The sequence below is a fragment of the Astyanax mexicanus genome, chromosome 1 (assembly GCF_023375975.1).
Source record: "Astyanax mexicanus isolate ESR-SI-001 chromosome 1, AstMex3_surface, whole genome shotgun sequence".
Lineage (NCBI taxonomy): Eukaryota > Metazoa > Chordata > Actinopteri > Characiformes > Acestrorhamphidae > Astyanax > Astyanax mexicanus.
In genome coordinates, this window is record NC_064408.1 from 38,329,299 (window position 1) to 38,344,794 (window position 15,496).

The window sequence follows — 15,496 nt, forward strand, 5'->3', positions numbered from 1 at the left end:
TTCCAGGTGGTTGCTAAGTGGTTGCTAGGTGGTTGCTAAGCAGTTGCTAACGTTTTCCAAGTGGTGGCTAAAGTGTAGCTAACTGGTTGCTAGGCAGTTGCTAACGTTTTCCAAGTGGTTGCTAGGCAGTTGCTAAGTGGTTGCTAGGCAGTTGCTAACATTTTCCAGGTGGTTGCTAAGTGGTTGCTAGGTAGTTGCTAACATATTCCAGGTGGTTGCTAGGCAGCTGCTAAGTGGTTGCTAGACAGTTGCTAACGTTTTCCAGGTGGTTGCTAAGTGGTTGCTAGGCAGTTGCTAACGTTTTCCAGGTGGTTGCTAGGCAGTTGCTAAGTGGTTGCTAGGCAGTTGCTAACGTTTTCCAAGTGATTGCTAGGCAGTTGCTAAGTGGTTGCTAGGCAGTTGCTAACGTTTTCCAGGTGGTTGCTAAGTGGTTGCTAGGCAGTTGCTAACGTTTTCCAGGTGGTTGCTAGGCAGTTGCTAAGTTGTTGCTAGGCAGTTGCTAAGGTTTTCAAGGTGGTTGCTAAGTGGTTGCTAGGCAGTTGCTAACGTATTCCAGGTGGTTGCTAGGCAGTTGCTAAGTGGTTGCTAGGCAGTTGCTAACGTTTTCCAGGTGGTTGCTAAGTGGTTGCTAGGCAGTTGCTAACGTTTTCCAGGTGGTTGCTAAGTGGTTGCTAGGCAGTTGCTAAGTGGTTGCTAGGCAGTTGCTATCGTTTTCCAAGTGGTTGCTAGGCAGTTGCTAAGTGGTTGCTGGGCAGTTGCTAACGTTTTCCAGGTGGTTGCTAAGTGGTTGCTAGGCAGTTGCTAACGTTTTCCAGGTGGTTGCTAGGCAGTTGCTAAGTGGTTGCTAGGCAGTTGCTAACGTTTTCCAAGTGGTTGCTAGGCAGTTGCTAAGTGGTTGCTAGGCAGTTGCTAACATTTTCCAGGTGGTTGCTAAGTGGTTGCTAGGCAGTTGCTAACGTTTTCCAGGTGGTTGCTAGGCAGTTGCTAAGTGGTTGCTAGGCAGTTGCTAACGTTTTCCAGGTGGTTGCTAGGCAGTTGCTATGTGGTTGCTAGGCAGTTGCTAACGTTTTCCAAGTGGTTGCTAGGCAGTTGCTAAGTGGTTGCTAGGCAGTTGCTAACGTTTTCCAGGTGGTTGCTAAGTGGTTGCTAGGCAGTTGCTAACATTTTCCAGGTGGTTGCTAGGCAGTTGCTAAGTTGTTGCTAGGCAGTTGCTAACGTTTTCCAGGTGGTTGCTAAGTGGTTGCTAGGCAGTTGCTAACGTATTCCAGGTGGTTGCTAGGCAGTTGCTAAGTGGTTGCTAGGCAGTTGCTAACGTTTTCCAGGTGGTTGCTCAGTGGTTGCTAGGCAGTTGCTAACGTTTTCCAGGTGGTTGCTAAGGTGTTGCTAAGTGGTTGCTAGGCAGTTGCTAACGTTTTCCAGGTGGTTGCTAAGGTGGTTGCTAAGCAGTTATTAGGTGGTTGCTAAGCCCTGGCTGGGGTGCCGGGGTGTCCAAACTTTTGACTGATAGCTGCTCCATACAGCAGCTCCTCCATACACTCACAGTACTGGAGGAGCAGGGGAGAGAAGGGGTTCCGTGCGCAGAGCTGCTCGTGTGTGAGATGGAACTCTGGGCCCCCCATTCATTTCTATGGGAAAACTTCGTACGACAATTGTACGAAAACCGTACGTCGCATCATTTCGTAAAGCATATTTTCGGAAAGAACGCGGTAAGTTTTATAGACCAGCCGAATTACGTCTTCATATCTCAAAAATTGTGACGTTCATGGCCGTTCAAAATTCTCCCCCATTCATTCCTATGGGAAAAAAAAGCGTACGTTTACGAAGTTTTTACGAAAACCGTACGATATATCGCTTCAAAAAGCACAAGCAACCTAATCGGGCATAGGTCCGACGATCCTGTAAAGTTTCGAGTTTCTACGTTAAAAGCCCTAGGAGGAGATAGTGATTAAATTTTGCGAAGAGAATAATAATAACTAGAAAAGGTAAAGTTCGTGAACGAACTTTAAGTTGGCTTGGAAAAGAGCGCTAATAACGTTGAAAAGTTTAAATGGTTGTTAAGCTGTTTCTGTCTGAAGAGTGTGAAGAGTCGTTGATATGCTGTTAACTTTTGGCTAAAAGATGTTGCTAAGTGGTTGCTAGGCAGTTGCTATCATTTCTAAAGTGGTTGCTAAGTGGTTCATAGGCAGTTGCTAATGTTTTTGATGTGGTTGCTAGGCAGTTGCTATCATTTCTAAAGTGGTTACTTAGTGGTTGCTAGGCAGTTGCTAAAGTTTTTGATGTGGTTGCTAGGCAGTTGCTATCATTTCTAAAGTGGTTGCTATGTGGTTGTTAGGCCGTTGCTAACGTCTTCCATGTGGTTGCTAACTGGTTGCTAGGCAGTTGCTAATGTTTTCTAGGTGGTTGCTAAGGTGTTGCTAACTGGTTGCTAGGTAGTTGCTATCATTTCTGAAGTGTTTGCTAAGTGGTTGCTAGGCAGTTGCTAGCGTTTTCCATGTGGTTGCTAAGTGTTTGCTAAGTGGATGCTAGGCAGTTGCTATCATTCCTAAAGTGGTTGCCAGGCAGTTGCTAACGTTTTCCACATGGTTGCTAGGCAGTTGCTATCATTTCTAAAGTGGTTGCTAAGTGGTTGTTAGGCAGTTGCTAACGTTTTCCATGTGGTTACTAAGTGGTTGCTAAGCTGTTGCTAGGCAGTTGCTAATGTTTTCCAGGTGGTTGCTAAGGTGTTGCTAACTGGTTGCTAGGCAGTTGCTATAATTTCTAAAGTGGTTGCTAAGTGATTGCTAGGCAGTTGCCAACGTTTTCCAGGTGGTTGCTAAGGTGTTGCTAACTGGTTGTGGTGTGGGTCGTAGAGTGTGTGTGGTGTTGAGCGTGTGTGGTGTTGAGCGTGTGTGGTGTGGGGCGTGTGTGGAGAGCATGGTGTGGTGTGGCAAAGGTGTTGCTAACTGGTTGTGGTGTAGACTGTAGAGTTTGTGTGGTGTGGAGTGTGTTGGGTGTGGAGTTTGTGGGGTGTGAAGAGTGTGTGGTGTGGTATGGGGTGTGCGGTGGAGTGTGTGTGGTATGGAGTGTGTGTGGTGTGGGGTGTGTCAGGTGTGGAGTGTGTGGTGTGGTGTATGTGTGGTGGAGTGTGGGGTGTGTGTCAGGTGTGGAGTGTGTGTGGTGTGGGGTATGTATGGGGTGGAGTGAGTGTGGTGTGGGGTATGTGTGGTTTGAAGTGAGTGTGGTGTGGGGTATGTGTGGTTTGAAGTGTGTGTGGTGTGTGGTTTGTAGTGTGTGTGGTGTGGGGTTTGTGTGGTGTGGAGTGTGTGTTGTGTGGGGTATGTGTGGATTGAAGTGTGTGTGGTGTGGGGTATGTGTGGTTTGAAGTGTGTGTGGTGTGGGGTATGTGAGCTGTGGAGTGTGTGTGTGGTATGGAGTGTGTGGGGTGTGGGGTATGTGTGCTGTGGAGTGTGTGTGTGGTATGGAGTGTGTGGGGTGTGGGGTATGTGTGCTGTGGAGTGTGTGGTGTGGGGTATGTGAGCTGTGGAGTGTGTGTGGTGTGGGGTATGTGTGGATTGAAGTGTGTGTGGTGTGGGGTATGTGTGGTTTGAAGTGTGTGTGGTGTGGGGTTTGAAGTGTGTGTGGTGTGGGGTTTGTGTGGTGTGGAGTGTGTGTGGTGTGGGTTATGTGTGGTTTGAAATGTGTGTGGTGTGGGGTATATGAGCTGTGGAGTGTGTGTGGTTTAAAGTGTGTGTGTGGTGTGTGGTATGTGTGGGGTGGAGTGTGTGTGGTGTGGGCTATGTGAGCTGTGGAGTGTGTGTGGTTTAAAGTGTGTGTGGTGTGGGGTTTGTGTGGTGTGGAGTGTGTGTGGTGTGGGGTATGTGTAGTTTAAAGTGTGTGTGGTGTGAGGTATGTGTGGTTTGAAGTGTGTGTGGTGTGGGGTTTGTGTGGTTTGAAGTGTGTGTGGTGTGGGGTATGTGTGGTTTGAAGTGAGTGTGGTGTGGGGTATGTGTGGTTTGAAGTGAGTGTGGTGTGGGGTATGTGTGGTTTGAAGTGTGTGTGGTGTGGGGTTTGTGTGGTTTGAAGTGTGTGTGGTGTGGGGTTTGTGTGGTGTGGAGTGTGTGTGGTGTGGGGTATGTGTGGTTTGAAGTGTGTGTGGTGTGGGGTATGTGAGCTGTGGAGTGTGTGTGTGGTATGGAGTGTGTGGGGTATGTGTGCTGTGGAGTGTGTGTGTGGTATGGAGTGTGTGGTGTGTGGGGTATGTGTGGTGTGGAGTGTGTGTGGTGTGGGGTATATGAGCTGTGGAGTTTGTGTGTGGTTTAAAGTGTATGTGGTGTGGGTTATGTGGGGTGTGGAGTGTGTGGTGTGGGGTGTGAAGTGTGTGGTATGTGTGGGGTGGAGTGTGTGGTGTGGGGTATGTGAGCTGTGGAGTGTGTGTGGTGTGCGGTATGTGTGGATTGAAGTGTGTGTGGTGTGGGGTATGTGTGGTTTGAAGTGTGTGTGGTGTGGGGTTTGAAGTGTGTGTGGTGTGGGGTTTGTGTGGTGTGGAGTGTGTGTGGTGTGGGGTATGTGTGGTTTGAAGTGTGGTTTAAAGTGTGTGTGGGGTGGAGTGTGTGTGGTGTGGGGTATGTGTGGTGTGGAATGTGTGTAAGGTGTGGTGTGGACTGTGTGTGGTGTGGGGTGTGTGTGTGGTGTGGACTGTGGAGTTTGTGTGGTGTGGAGTATGTGTGGTGTGGAGTGAGTGTGGGGAGTGGACTGTGTGTCGTGTGGTGAGTGAGTGGAGTGTGTGTGGTGTGGGGTGTGAAGTGTGTGGTATGTGTGATGTGGAGTGTGTGTGGTGTGTTGTGTGTGTAGTGTTGTATTGGTTCTGGTGTGGGTTGTGTTCAGCAGTCTCTTCTCCATACAGATACAGTACTGAGGAGCAGGGCAGAGAGGGGGGCCGTGCGCAGGATCGGCTGGTGTGTGTGAGATGGCCAACATTCCGCCCATTCATTCCTATGGGGAAAGTTCGTACGATAATTTTACGAAAACCGTAAATCGTATCGTTGAGGTCAGCATATCGTCTGAAACGTCTCTGCAAGTTCTGTATGTCTTGTGAATTTCGTGGTTCTAGCTCAAAAATTGTGACTTTTAGAGCCGTTTGAAAAAAGTGTGAATGGAAGTCTATGGGAAAAAATCTGACTTTGGCGGACCACCAATCGGACCCTGGTGGTCCGATCACTTAGAAAAGCACAAGCACACCCCGCGGCAATAGGTTCTATCATCTTGTGAAGTTTCGTGGTTCTGGCTTGAAAACTGTAGGAGGAGAAACTGTTTATAAAATTTACCGAGAATAATAATAATAACTAGAAAAGGTAAAGTTCGTGAACGAACTTTAAGTTGGCTTGGAAAAGAACGCTAATAACGTTAAAAGTTTAAATGGTTGTTAAGCTGTTTCTGTCTGAAGAGTGTGAAGAGTCATTGATATGCTGTTAACTTTTGGCTAAACGCTAAATGCTAAAAACGCTGAAATCTAAAAACATTTGGTTAAACGCTGAAATCTAAAAACATTTGGTTAAATGCTGAAATCTAAAAACGTTTGATTAAACGCTGAAATCCAAAAACGTTTGGTTAAACGCTGAAATCTAAAAACATTTAGTTAAACGCTGAAATCTAAAAACGGTTGATTAAACGCTGAAATCTAAAAACGTTTGGTTAAACGCTGAAATCTAAAAACATTTGATTAAACACTGAAATCTAAAAACGCTTGTTTAAATGCTGAAATCGTAAAACTTTTGGTTAAACTTTTGATTGCTAATGTGTTGCTAGGCAGTTGCTATAATTTCTGAAAAGGTTGCTAAGCTGTTGCTAGGCAGTTGCTAATGTTTTCCAGGTGGTTGTTAAGCTATTGCTAACTGGTTGCTAGGCAATTGCTAACATATACCTGGTAGTTGCTAAGGTGTTGCTAGGTGGTTGCTAGGGTGTTGCTAGGTTGTTGCTAAGGTGTTGCTATGGTATCTGGGGTGGTTGCTAAGGTGTTTCTAGGTGGTTGCTAGGTGGTTGCTAAGGTGTTGCTATGGTATCCGGGGTGGTTGCTAAGATGTTGCTAGGTGGTTGCTAAGGTGTTGCTATGCGGTTGCTAAGGTGTTGCTATGGTATCTGGGGTGGTTTCTACGGTGTTGCTAGGTGGTTGCTAAGGTGTTGCTAGGTGGTTGCTAAGGTGTTCCTAGGTGGTTGCTAGGCAGTTGCTATCATTTCTAAAGTGGTTGCTAAGTGGTTGCTAGGCAGTTGCTAACGTTTTCCATGTGGTTGCTAAGGTGTTGCTAAGTGGTTGCTAGGCAGTTGCTTACGTTTTCCAGGTGGTTGCTAAGGTGTTGCTAAGTGGTTGCTAGGCAGTTGCTATCGTTTCTAAAGTGGTTGCTAGGCAGTTGCTAACGTTTTCCATGTGGTTGCTAAGTGGTTGCTAGGCAGTTGCTATCATTTCTAAAGTGGTTTCTAAGTGGTTGCTAGGCAGTTGCTAACGTTTTCCTAGTGGTTGTTAAGGTGTTGCTAAGTGGTTGCTAGGCAGTTGCTATCATTTCTAAAGCGGTTGCTAGGCAGTTGCTAACGTTTTCCATGTGGTTGCTAAGTGGTTGCTAGGCAGTTGCTATCATTTCTAAAGTGGTTGCTAAGTGGTTGCTAGGCAGTTGCTAACGTTTTCCAAGTGGTTGCTAGGCAGTTGCTAAGTGGTTGCTAGGCAGTTGCTAACATTTTCCAGGTGGTTGCTAAGTGGTTGCTAGGTAGTTGCTAACATATTCCAGGTGGTTGCTAGGCAGCTGCTAAGTGGTTGCTAGGCAGTTGCTAACGTTTTCCAGGTAGTTGCTAAGTGGTTGCTAGGCAGTTGCTAACATTTTCCAGGTGGTTGCTAGGCAGTTGCTAAGTGGTTGCTAGGCAGTTGCTAACGTTTTCCAAGTGGTTGCTAGGCAGTTGCTAAGTGGTTGCTAGGCAGTTGCTAACGTTTTCCAGGTGGTTGCTAAGTGGTTGCTAACTGGTTGCTAGGCAGTTGCTATCATTTCTAAAGTGGTTGCTAAGTGGTTGCTAGGCAGTTGCTAACGTTTTCCTAGTGGTTGCTAAGTGGTTGCTAGGTAGTTGCTAACATATTCCAGGTGGTTGCTAGGCAGCTGCTAAGTGGTTGCTAGGCAGTTGCTAACGTTTTCCAGGTGGTTGCTAAGTGGTTGCTAGGCAGTTGCTAACGTTTTCCAGGTGGTTGCTAGGCAGTTGCTAAGTGGTTGCTAGGCAGTTGCTAACGTTTTCCAAGTGGTTGCTAGGCAGTTGCTAAGTGGTTGCTAGGCAGTTGCTAACGTTTTCCAGGTGGTTGCTAAGTGGTTGCTAGGCAGTTGCTAACGTTTTCCAGGTGGTTGCTAGGCAGTTGCTAAGTGGTTGCTAGGCAGTTGCTAACGTTTTCCAGGTGGTTGCTCAGTGGTTGCTAGGCAGTTGCTAACGTTTTCCAGGTGGTTGCTAAGTGGTTGCTAGGCAGTTGCTAACCTATTCCAGGTGGTTGCTAGGCAGTTGCTAAGTGGTTGCTAGGCAGTTGCTAACGTTTTCCAAGTGGTTGCTAGGCAGTTGCTAAGTGGTTGCTAGGCAGTTGCTAACGTTTTCCAGGTGGTTGCTAAGTGGTTGCTAGGCAGTTGCTAACGTTTTCCAGGTGGTTGCTAGGCAGTTGCTAAGTGGTTGCTAGGCAGTTGCTAACGTTTTCCAAGTGGTTGCTAGGCAGTTGCTAAGTGGTTGCTAGGCAGTTGCTAACGTTTTCCAGGTGGTTGCTAAGTGGTTGCTAGGCAGTTGCTAACATTTTCCAGGTGGTTGCCAGGCAAATGCTAAGTTGTTGCTAGGCAGTTGCTAACGTTTTCCAGGTGGTTGCTAAGTGGTTGCTAGGCAGTTGCTAACGTATTCCAGGTGGTTGCTAGGCAGTTGCTAAGTGGTTGCTAGGCAGTTGCTAACGTTTTCCAGGTGGTTGCTCAGTGGTTGCTAGGCAGTTGCTAACGTTTTCCAGGTGGTTGCTAAGTGGTTGTTAGGCAGTTGCTAACGTATTTCAGGTGGTTGCTAGGCAGTTGCTAAGTGGTTGCTAGGCAGTTGCTAACGTTTTCCAAGTGGTTGCTAGGCAGTTGCTAAGTGGTTGCTAGGCAGTTGCTAACGTTTTCCAGGTGGTTGCTAAGGTGTTGCTAAGTGGTTGCTAGGCAGTTGCTAACGTTTTCCAGGTGGTTGCTAAGGTGGTTGCTAAGCAGTTATTAGGGGGTTGCTAAGCCCTGGCTGGGGTGCCGGGGTGTCCAAACTTTTGACTGATAGCTGCTCCATACAGCAGCTCCTCCATACACTCACAGTACTGGAGGAGCAGGGGAGAGAAGGGGTTCCGTGCGCAGAGCTGCTCGTGTGTGAGATGGAACTCTGGGCCCCCCATTCATTTCTATGGGAAAACTTCGTACGACAATTGTACGAAAACCGTACGACGTATCGTCAAAACGTTTACATTTTCGGAAAGAACGCGGTAAGGTCTATAGACCGTCCGATTTTTGTATTTGTATGTCAAAAATTGTGGCGGTTACGGACGTTTAAAATTTCGCCCCATTCATTCCTATGGGAAAAAAATGCGTACGTTTACGAAGTTTTTACGAAAACCGTACGATGTATCGCTTCAAAAAGCACAAGCAACCTAATCGGGTATAGGTTCTACGATACTGCAAAATTTCGTGATTCTACGTCAAAAGCTGTAGGAGGAGTAGTGTTATAAATTTTGTTGCGAGAATAATAATAATAACTAGAAAAGGCAAAGTTCGTGAACGAACTTTAAGTTGGCTTGGAAAAGAACGCTAATAACGTTAAAAAGTTAAAATGGTTGCTAAGCTGTTTCTGTCTGAAGAGTGTGAAGAGTCATTGATATGCTGTTAACCTTTGGCTAAACGCTAAAAACACTGAAATCTAAAAACGTTTGGTTAAACGCTGAAGGTTAAACGCTGAAATCTAAAAACCTTTGGTTAAAAGCTGAAATCTAAAAACGTTTGTTTAAATGCTGAAATCGTAAAACTTTTGGTTAAACTTTTGATTGCTAATGTGTTGCTAGGTGGTTGCTATCATTTCTAAAGTGGTTGCTAAGTGGTTGCTAGGCAGTTGCTATAATTTATAAAGTGGTTGCTAAGTGGTTGCTAGGCAGTTGCTAACATATTCCACATGATTGCTAAGTGGTTGCTAGGCAGTTGCTAACGTTTTTCAGGTGGTTGCTAAGCTGTTGCTATTTGGTTGCTAGGCAGTTGCTATCATTTCTAGAGTGGTTGCTAAGTGGCTGCCATGCAGTTGATAACGTTTTCCAGGTGGTTGCTAGGGTGTTGCTAGGTTGTTGCTATGGTATCTGGGGTGGTTGCTAAGATGTTGCTACGTGGTTGCTAGGGTGTTGCTATGGTATCCGGGGTGGTTGCTAAGGTGTTGCTAGGTGGTTGCTAGGGTGTTGCTAGGTGGTTGCTAAGGTGTTGCTATGGTATCTGGGGTTGTTGCTAAGGTGTTTCTAAGTGGTTGCTAGGTGGTTGCTAAGATGTTGCTATGGTATCCGGGGTGGTTGCTAAGATTTTGCTAGGTGGTTGCTAAGGTGTTTCTATGGTATCTGGGGTGGTTGCTAAGGTGTTTCTAGGTGGTTGCTAGGTGGTTGCTATGGTGTTGCTATGGTTTCCGGGGTGGTTGCTAAGATGTTGCTAGGTAGTTGCTAAGGTGTTGCTATGGTATGTGGGGTGGTTGCTAAGGTGTTTCTAGGTGGTTGCTAGGTGGTTGCTAAGGTGTTGCTATGGTATCAGGGGTGGTTGCTAAGATGTTGCTAGGTGGTTGCTAAGGTGTTGCTATGCGGTTGCTAAGGTGTTGCTATGGTATCTGGGGTGGTTGCTACGGTGTTGCTAGGTGGTTGCTAAGGTGTTGCTATGGTATCCGGGGTGGTTGCTAAGGTGTTGCTAGGTGGTTGCTAAGGTGTTGCTAGGTGGTTGCTAAGGTGTTGCTATGGTATCTGGGGTGGTTGCTAAGATGTTGCTAGGTGGTTGCTAGGTGGTTGCTAAGGTGTTGCTAGGTGGTTGCTAAGGTGTTGCTATGGTATCTGGGGTGGTTGCTAAGGTGTTGCTAGGTGGTTGCTAAGTGGTTGCTAGGTGGTTGCTAAGGTATTGCTAGGTGGTTGCTAAGGTGTTGCTATGGTAACTGGGGTGGTTGCTAAGGTGTTGCTAGGTGGTTGCTAGGTGGTTGCTAAGGTGTTGCTAGGTGGTTGCTAAGGTGTTGCTATGGTATCCGGGATGCTTGCTAAGGTGTTTCTAGGTGGTTGCTAGGTGGTTGCTATGGTGTTGCTATGGTTTCCGGGGTGGTTGCTAAGATGTTGCTAGGTGGTTGCTAAGGTGTTGCTATGGTATGTGGGGTGGTTGCTAAGGTGTTTCTAGGTGGTTGCTAGGTGGTTGCTAAGGTGTTGCTATGGTATCCGGGGTGGTTGCTAAGGTGTTGCTAGGTGGTTGCTAAGGTGTTGCTAGGTGGTTGCTAAGGTGTTGCTATGGTATCTGGGGTGGTTGCTAAGATGTTGCTAGGTGGTTGCTAGGTGGTTGCTAAGGTGTTGCTAGGTGGTTGCTAAGGTGTTGCTATGGTATCTGGGGTGGTTGCTAAGGTGTTGCTAGGTGGTTGCTAAGTGGTTGCTAGGTGGTTGCTAAGGTATTGCTAGGTGGTTGCTAAGGTGTTGCTATGGTAACCGGGGTGGTTGCTAAGGTGTTGCTAGGTGGTTGCTAGGTGGTTGCTAAGGTGTTGCTAGGTGGTTGCTAAGGTGTTGCTATGGTATCTGGGGTGGTTGCTAAGGTGTTGCTAGGTGGTTGCTAGGCAGTTGCTATCATTTCTAAACTGGTTGCTAAGTGGTTGCTAGGCAGTTGCTAATGTTTTCCTAATGGTTGCTAAGGTGTTGGTAAGTGGTTGCTAGGCTGTTGCTATCATTTCTAAAGTGGTTGCTAGGCAGTTGCTATCGTTTCTAAGGTGGTTGCTAAGTGGTTACTAACGTTTTCCTAATGGTTGTTAAGGTGTTGCTAAGTGGTTGCTAGGCAGTTGCTAACGTTTTCCAGGTGTTTGCTAAGTGGTTGCTAACTGGTTGCTAGGCAGTTGCTATAATTTCTAAAGTGGTTGCTAAGTTGTTGCTAAGTGGTTGCTAGGCAGTTGCTAACGTTTTCCAGGTGGTTGCTATGGTGTTGCTAAGTGGTTGCTAGGCAGTTGCTAACGTTTTCCAGGTGTTTGCTAAGTGGTTGCTAGGCAGTTGCTATAATTTCTAAAGTGGTTGCTAAGTTGTTGCTAAGTGGTTGCTAGGCAGTTGCTAACGTTTTCCAGGTGGTTGCTAAGGTGTTGCTAAGTGGTTGCTAGGCAGTTGCTAACGTTTTCCAGGTGGTTGCTAAGCAGTTAATAGGTGGTTGCTAAACCCTGGCTGGTGTGCCGGGGTGTCCAAACTTTTGACTGATAGCTGCTCCATACAGCAGCTCCTCCATACACTCACAGTACTGGAGGAGCAGGGGAGAGAAGGGGTTCCGTGCGCAGAGCTGCTCGTGTGTGAGATGGAACTCTGGGCCCCCCATTCATTTCTATGGGAAAACTTCGTACGACAATTGTACGAAAACCGTACGACGTATCACTTCGCAACCTCCTATTAATTTAAAGATCTCGATAAGATCTATAAGCTCGTCGAATTTGGTGTTCGTATCTCAAAAATTGTGGCGGTTACGGACGTTTAAAATTTCGCCCCATTCATTCCTATGGGAAAAAAATGCGTACGTTTACGAAGTTTTTACGAAAACCGTACGATGTATCGCTTCAAAAAGCACAAGCAACCTAATCGGGTATAGGTCCTACGATACTGCAAAATTTCGTGATTCTACGTCAAAAGCTGTGGGAGGAGTAGTGTTTTAAATTTTGTTGCGAGAATAATAATAATAATAAGTAGAATAAGAAGATTATGAAGAACAATAAGTTGGCTTTTCCAAGCCAACTTAATAATAATAATAAGAAGATTACGAAGAACAAGAAGTTGGCTTTTCCAAGCCAACTTAATAATAACTAGAAAAGGCAAAGTTCGTGAACGAACTTTAAGTTGGCTTGGAAAAGAGCGCTAATAACGTTGAAAAGTTAAAATGGTTGTTAAGCTGTTTCTGTCTGAAGAGTGTGAAGAGTCGTTGCTATGCTGTTAACTTTTGGCTAAAAGCTAAATACCAAAAACGCTGTAATCTAAAAACGTTTGGTTAAACGCTGAAATCTAAAAACCTTTGGTTAATTGCTTACATCTAGAAATGTTTAGTAAAATGCTGAAATCCAAAAACTTTTGGTTAAACACTGAAATCTTAAAACGTTTGTTTAACAGCTGAAATCTAAAAACTTTTGGTTAAGTGCTGAAATCTAAAACTTTTGGTTACATGCTGAAATCTAAAAACTTTCCAGGTGGTTGCTAAGGTGTTGCTATAGTATCAGGGGTGGTTGCTGAGGTGTTGCTAGGTGGTTGCTAAGGTGTTGCTATGGTATCCAGGGTGGTTGCTAAGGTGTTGCTAGGTGGTTGCTAAGGTGTTGCTATGGTATCCAGGGTGGTTGCTAAGGTGTTGCTATGGTATCCAGGGTGGTTGCTAAGGTGTTGCTAGGTGGTTGCTAAGGTGTTGCTATGGTTTCTAAAGTGGTTGCTAAGCTGTTGCTAGGCAGTTGCTAACGTTTTCCAGGTGGTTGCTAAGGTGTTGCTAACTGGTTGCTAGGCAGTTGCTATAATTTCTAAAGTGGTTGCTAAGTGATTGCTAGGCAGTTGCCAACGTTTTCCAGGTGGTTGCTAACTGGTTGGGGTGTGGGTGTGTGGTGTTGGGTGTGTGTGGTGTTGAGCGTGTGTGGTGTGGGGCGTGTGTGGTGTGTGGAGAGCATGGTGTGGTGTGGCTAAGGTGTTGCTAACTGGTTGTGGTGTGGGCTGTAGAGTGTGTGTGGTGTGGAGTGTGTTGGGTGTGGAGTTTGTGGGGTGTGTAGAGTGCGTGGTGTGGTGTGGGGTGTATGTGGGGTGTGCTGTGGAGTGTGTGTGTAGTACGGAGTGTGTGGGGTGTGTCAGGTGTGGAGTGTGTGTGGTGTGGGGTAGGTGTGGTGTGAACTGTGTGTGGTATGTGTGGCCTGGAGTATGTATGGTGTGGGGTGTATGTGGTGTGGAGTGTGTGGTGTGGTGTATGTGTGGTGGAGTGTGGGGTGTGTGTCAGGTGTGGAGTGTGTATGGTGTGGGGTATGTGAGCTGTGGAGTGTGTGGTATGGAGAGTGTGGGGTATGTGTGGTGTGGGGTGTAAAGTGTGTGGTATGTGTGGGGTGGAGTGTGTGTGGTGTGGAGTATGTGAGCTGTGGGGTGTGTGTGTGGTATGGAGTGTGTGGGGTGTGGGGTATGTATGGTGTGGAGTGTGTGCGGTGTGGGGTATATGAGCTGTGGAGTGTGTGTGTGGTATAGAGTGTGTGGGGTGTGGGGTATGTGTGGTGTGGAGTGTGTGCGGTGTGGGGTATGTGTGGAGTGTGTGGTGTGAAGTGTGTGTGGTATGTGTGGGGTGGAGTGTGTGCGGTGTGGGGTATGTGAGCTGTGCAGTGTGTGTGGTTTAAAGTGTGTGTGGTGTGGGGTTTGTGTGGTGTGGAGTGTGTGTGGTGTGGGGTATGTGTGGATTGAAGTGTGTGTGTGTGGGGTATGTGTGGTTTGAAGTGTGTGTGGTGTGGGGTTTGAAGTGTGTGTGGTGTGGGGTATGTGTGGCTTGAAGTGTGTGTGGTGTGGGGTATGTGTGGTTTGAAATGTGTGTGGTGTGGGGTATATGAGCTGTGGAGAGTGTGTGTTTTAAAGTGTGTGTGGTATGGGGTATGTGTGGTGTGGAGTGTGTGGTGTGGGGTGTGAATTGTGTGTGGTATGTGTGGGGTGGAGTGTGTGTGGTGTGGGCTATGTGAGCTGTGGAGTGTGTGTGGTGTGGGCTATGTGAGCTGTGGAGTGTGTGTGGTTTAAAGTGTGTGTGGTGTAGGGTTTGTGTGGTGTGGAGTGTGTGTGGTGTGGGGTATGTGTGGTTTGAAGTGTGTGTGGTGTGGGGTGTGTGTGGTTTGAAGTGTGTGTGGTGTGGGGTTTGTGTGGTTTGAAGTGAGTGTGGTGTGGGGTATGTGTGGTTTGAAGTGAGTGTGGTGTGGGGTATGTGTGGTTTGAAGAGTGTGTGGTGTGGGGTTTGTGTGGTGTGGAGTGTGTGTGGTGTGGGGTATGTGTGGTTTGAAGTGTGTGTGTGGTGTGGGGTATGTGAGCTGTGGAGTGTGTGTGTGGTATGGAGTGTGTGGGGTATGTGTGGTGTGGAGTGTGTGGTATGGAGTGTGTGGCGTGTGGGGTATGTGTGATGTGGAGTGTGTGTGGTGTGGGGTATATGAGCTGTGGAGTTTGTGTATGGTTTAAAGTGTATGTGGTGTGGGGTATGTGTGGTGTGGAGTGTGTGGTGTGGGGTGTGGGGTGGAGTGTGTGGTGTGGGGTATGTGAGCTGTGGAGTGTGTGTGGTTTAAAGTGTGTGTGGTGTGGGGTTTGTGTGGTGTGGAGTGTGTGTGGTGTGGGGTATGTGTGGATTGAAGTGTGTGTGGTGTGGGGTATGTGTGGTTTGAAGTGTGTGTGGTGTGGGGTTTGAAGTGTGTGTGGTGTGGGGTTTGTGTGGTGTGGAGTGTGTGTGGTGTGGGGTTTGTGTGGTGTGGAGTGTGTGTGGTGTGGGGTGTGAAGTGTGTGTGGTGTGGGGTTTGTGTGGTGTGGAGTGTGTGTGGTGTGGGGTATGTGTGGTTTGAAGTGTGTGTGTGGTTTAAAGTGTGTGTGGGGTGGAGTGTGTGTGGTGTGGAGTGTGTGGTGTGGGGTATGTGTGCTGTGGAGTGTGTGTGGTGTGGGGTGTGAAGTGTGTGTGGTGTGGGGTATGTGAGCTGTGCAGTTTGTGTGTGGTTTAAAGTGTGTGTGGGGTGGAGTGTGTGTGGTGTGTAGGGTGTGTGTGGTGTGGGGTGTGGAGTGTGTGGTGTGGGGTATGTGAGCTGTGCAGTGTGTGTGGTTTAAAGTGTGTGTGGTGTGGGGTTTGTGTGGTGTGGAGTGTGTGTGGTATGGGGTATGTGTGGATTGAAGTGTGTGTGGTGTGGGGTATGTGTGGTGTGGGGTTTGAAGTGTGTGTGGTGTGGGGTTTGTGTGGTGTGGAGTGTGTGTGGTATGGAGTGTGGGGTATGTGTGCTGTGGAGTGTGTGTGGTGTGGGGTGTGAAGTGTGTGTGGTGTGGGGTATGTGAGCTGTGCAGTTTGTGTGTGGTTTAAAGTGTGTGTGGGGTGGAGTGTGTGTGGTGTGTAGAGTGTGTGGTGTGTGGACTGTGTGGAGAATGTGTGGTGTGGAGTGTGTGTAGCGTGTGTTGTGTGGGGTGTGTCTTGTGTGTGTGTGGGGTGGAGTGTGTGTGGTGTGGACTGTGTGTCATGTGGAGTGCGTGTGTGGTGTGTGTGTATGGAGTGTGTGTGGTGTGGAGTGTGTGGTGTGGAGTGTGTGTGGT

The 15,496-nt window shown here is 47.3% G+C and overlaps 2 protein-coding genes across 2 annotated transcripts in view; both read right to left on the reverse strand.

The window, feature by feature from the left end:
• tbc1d8b (TBC1 domain family member 8B) overlaps positions 1-15,496 on the reverse strand; it is a 252,375-nt gene that overhangs the window by 96,662 nt on the left and 140,217 nt on the right. The gene's annotated exons all lie outside the window — the stretch shown is intronic.
• arap1a (ArfGAP with RhoGAP domain, ankyrin repeat and PH domain 1a) overlaps positions 1-15,496 on the reverse strand; it is a 248,677-nt gene that overhangs the window by 41,301 nt on the left and 191,880 nt on the right. The gene's annotated exons all lie outside the window — the stretch shown is intronic.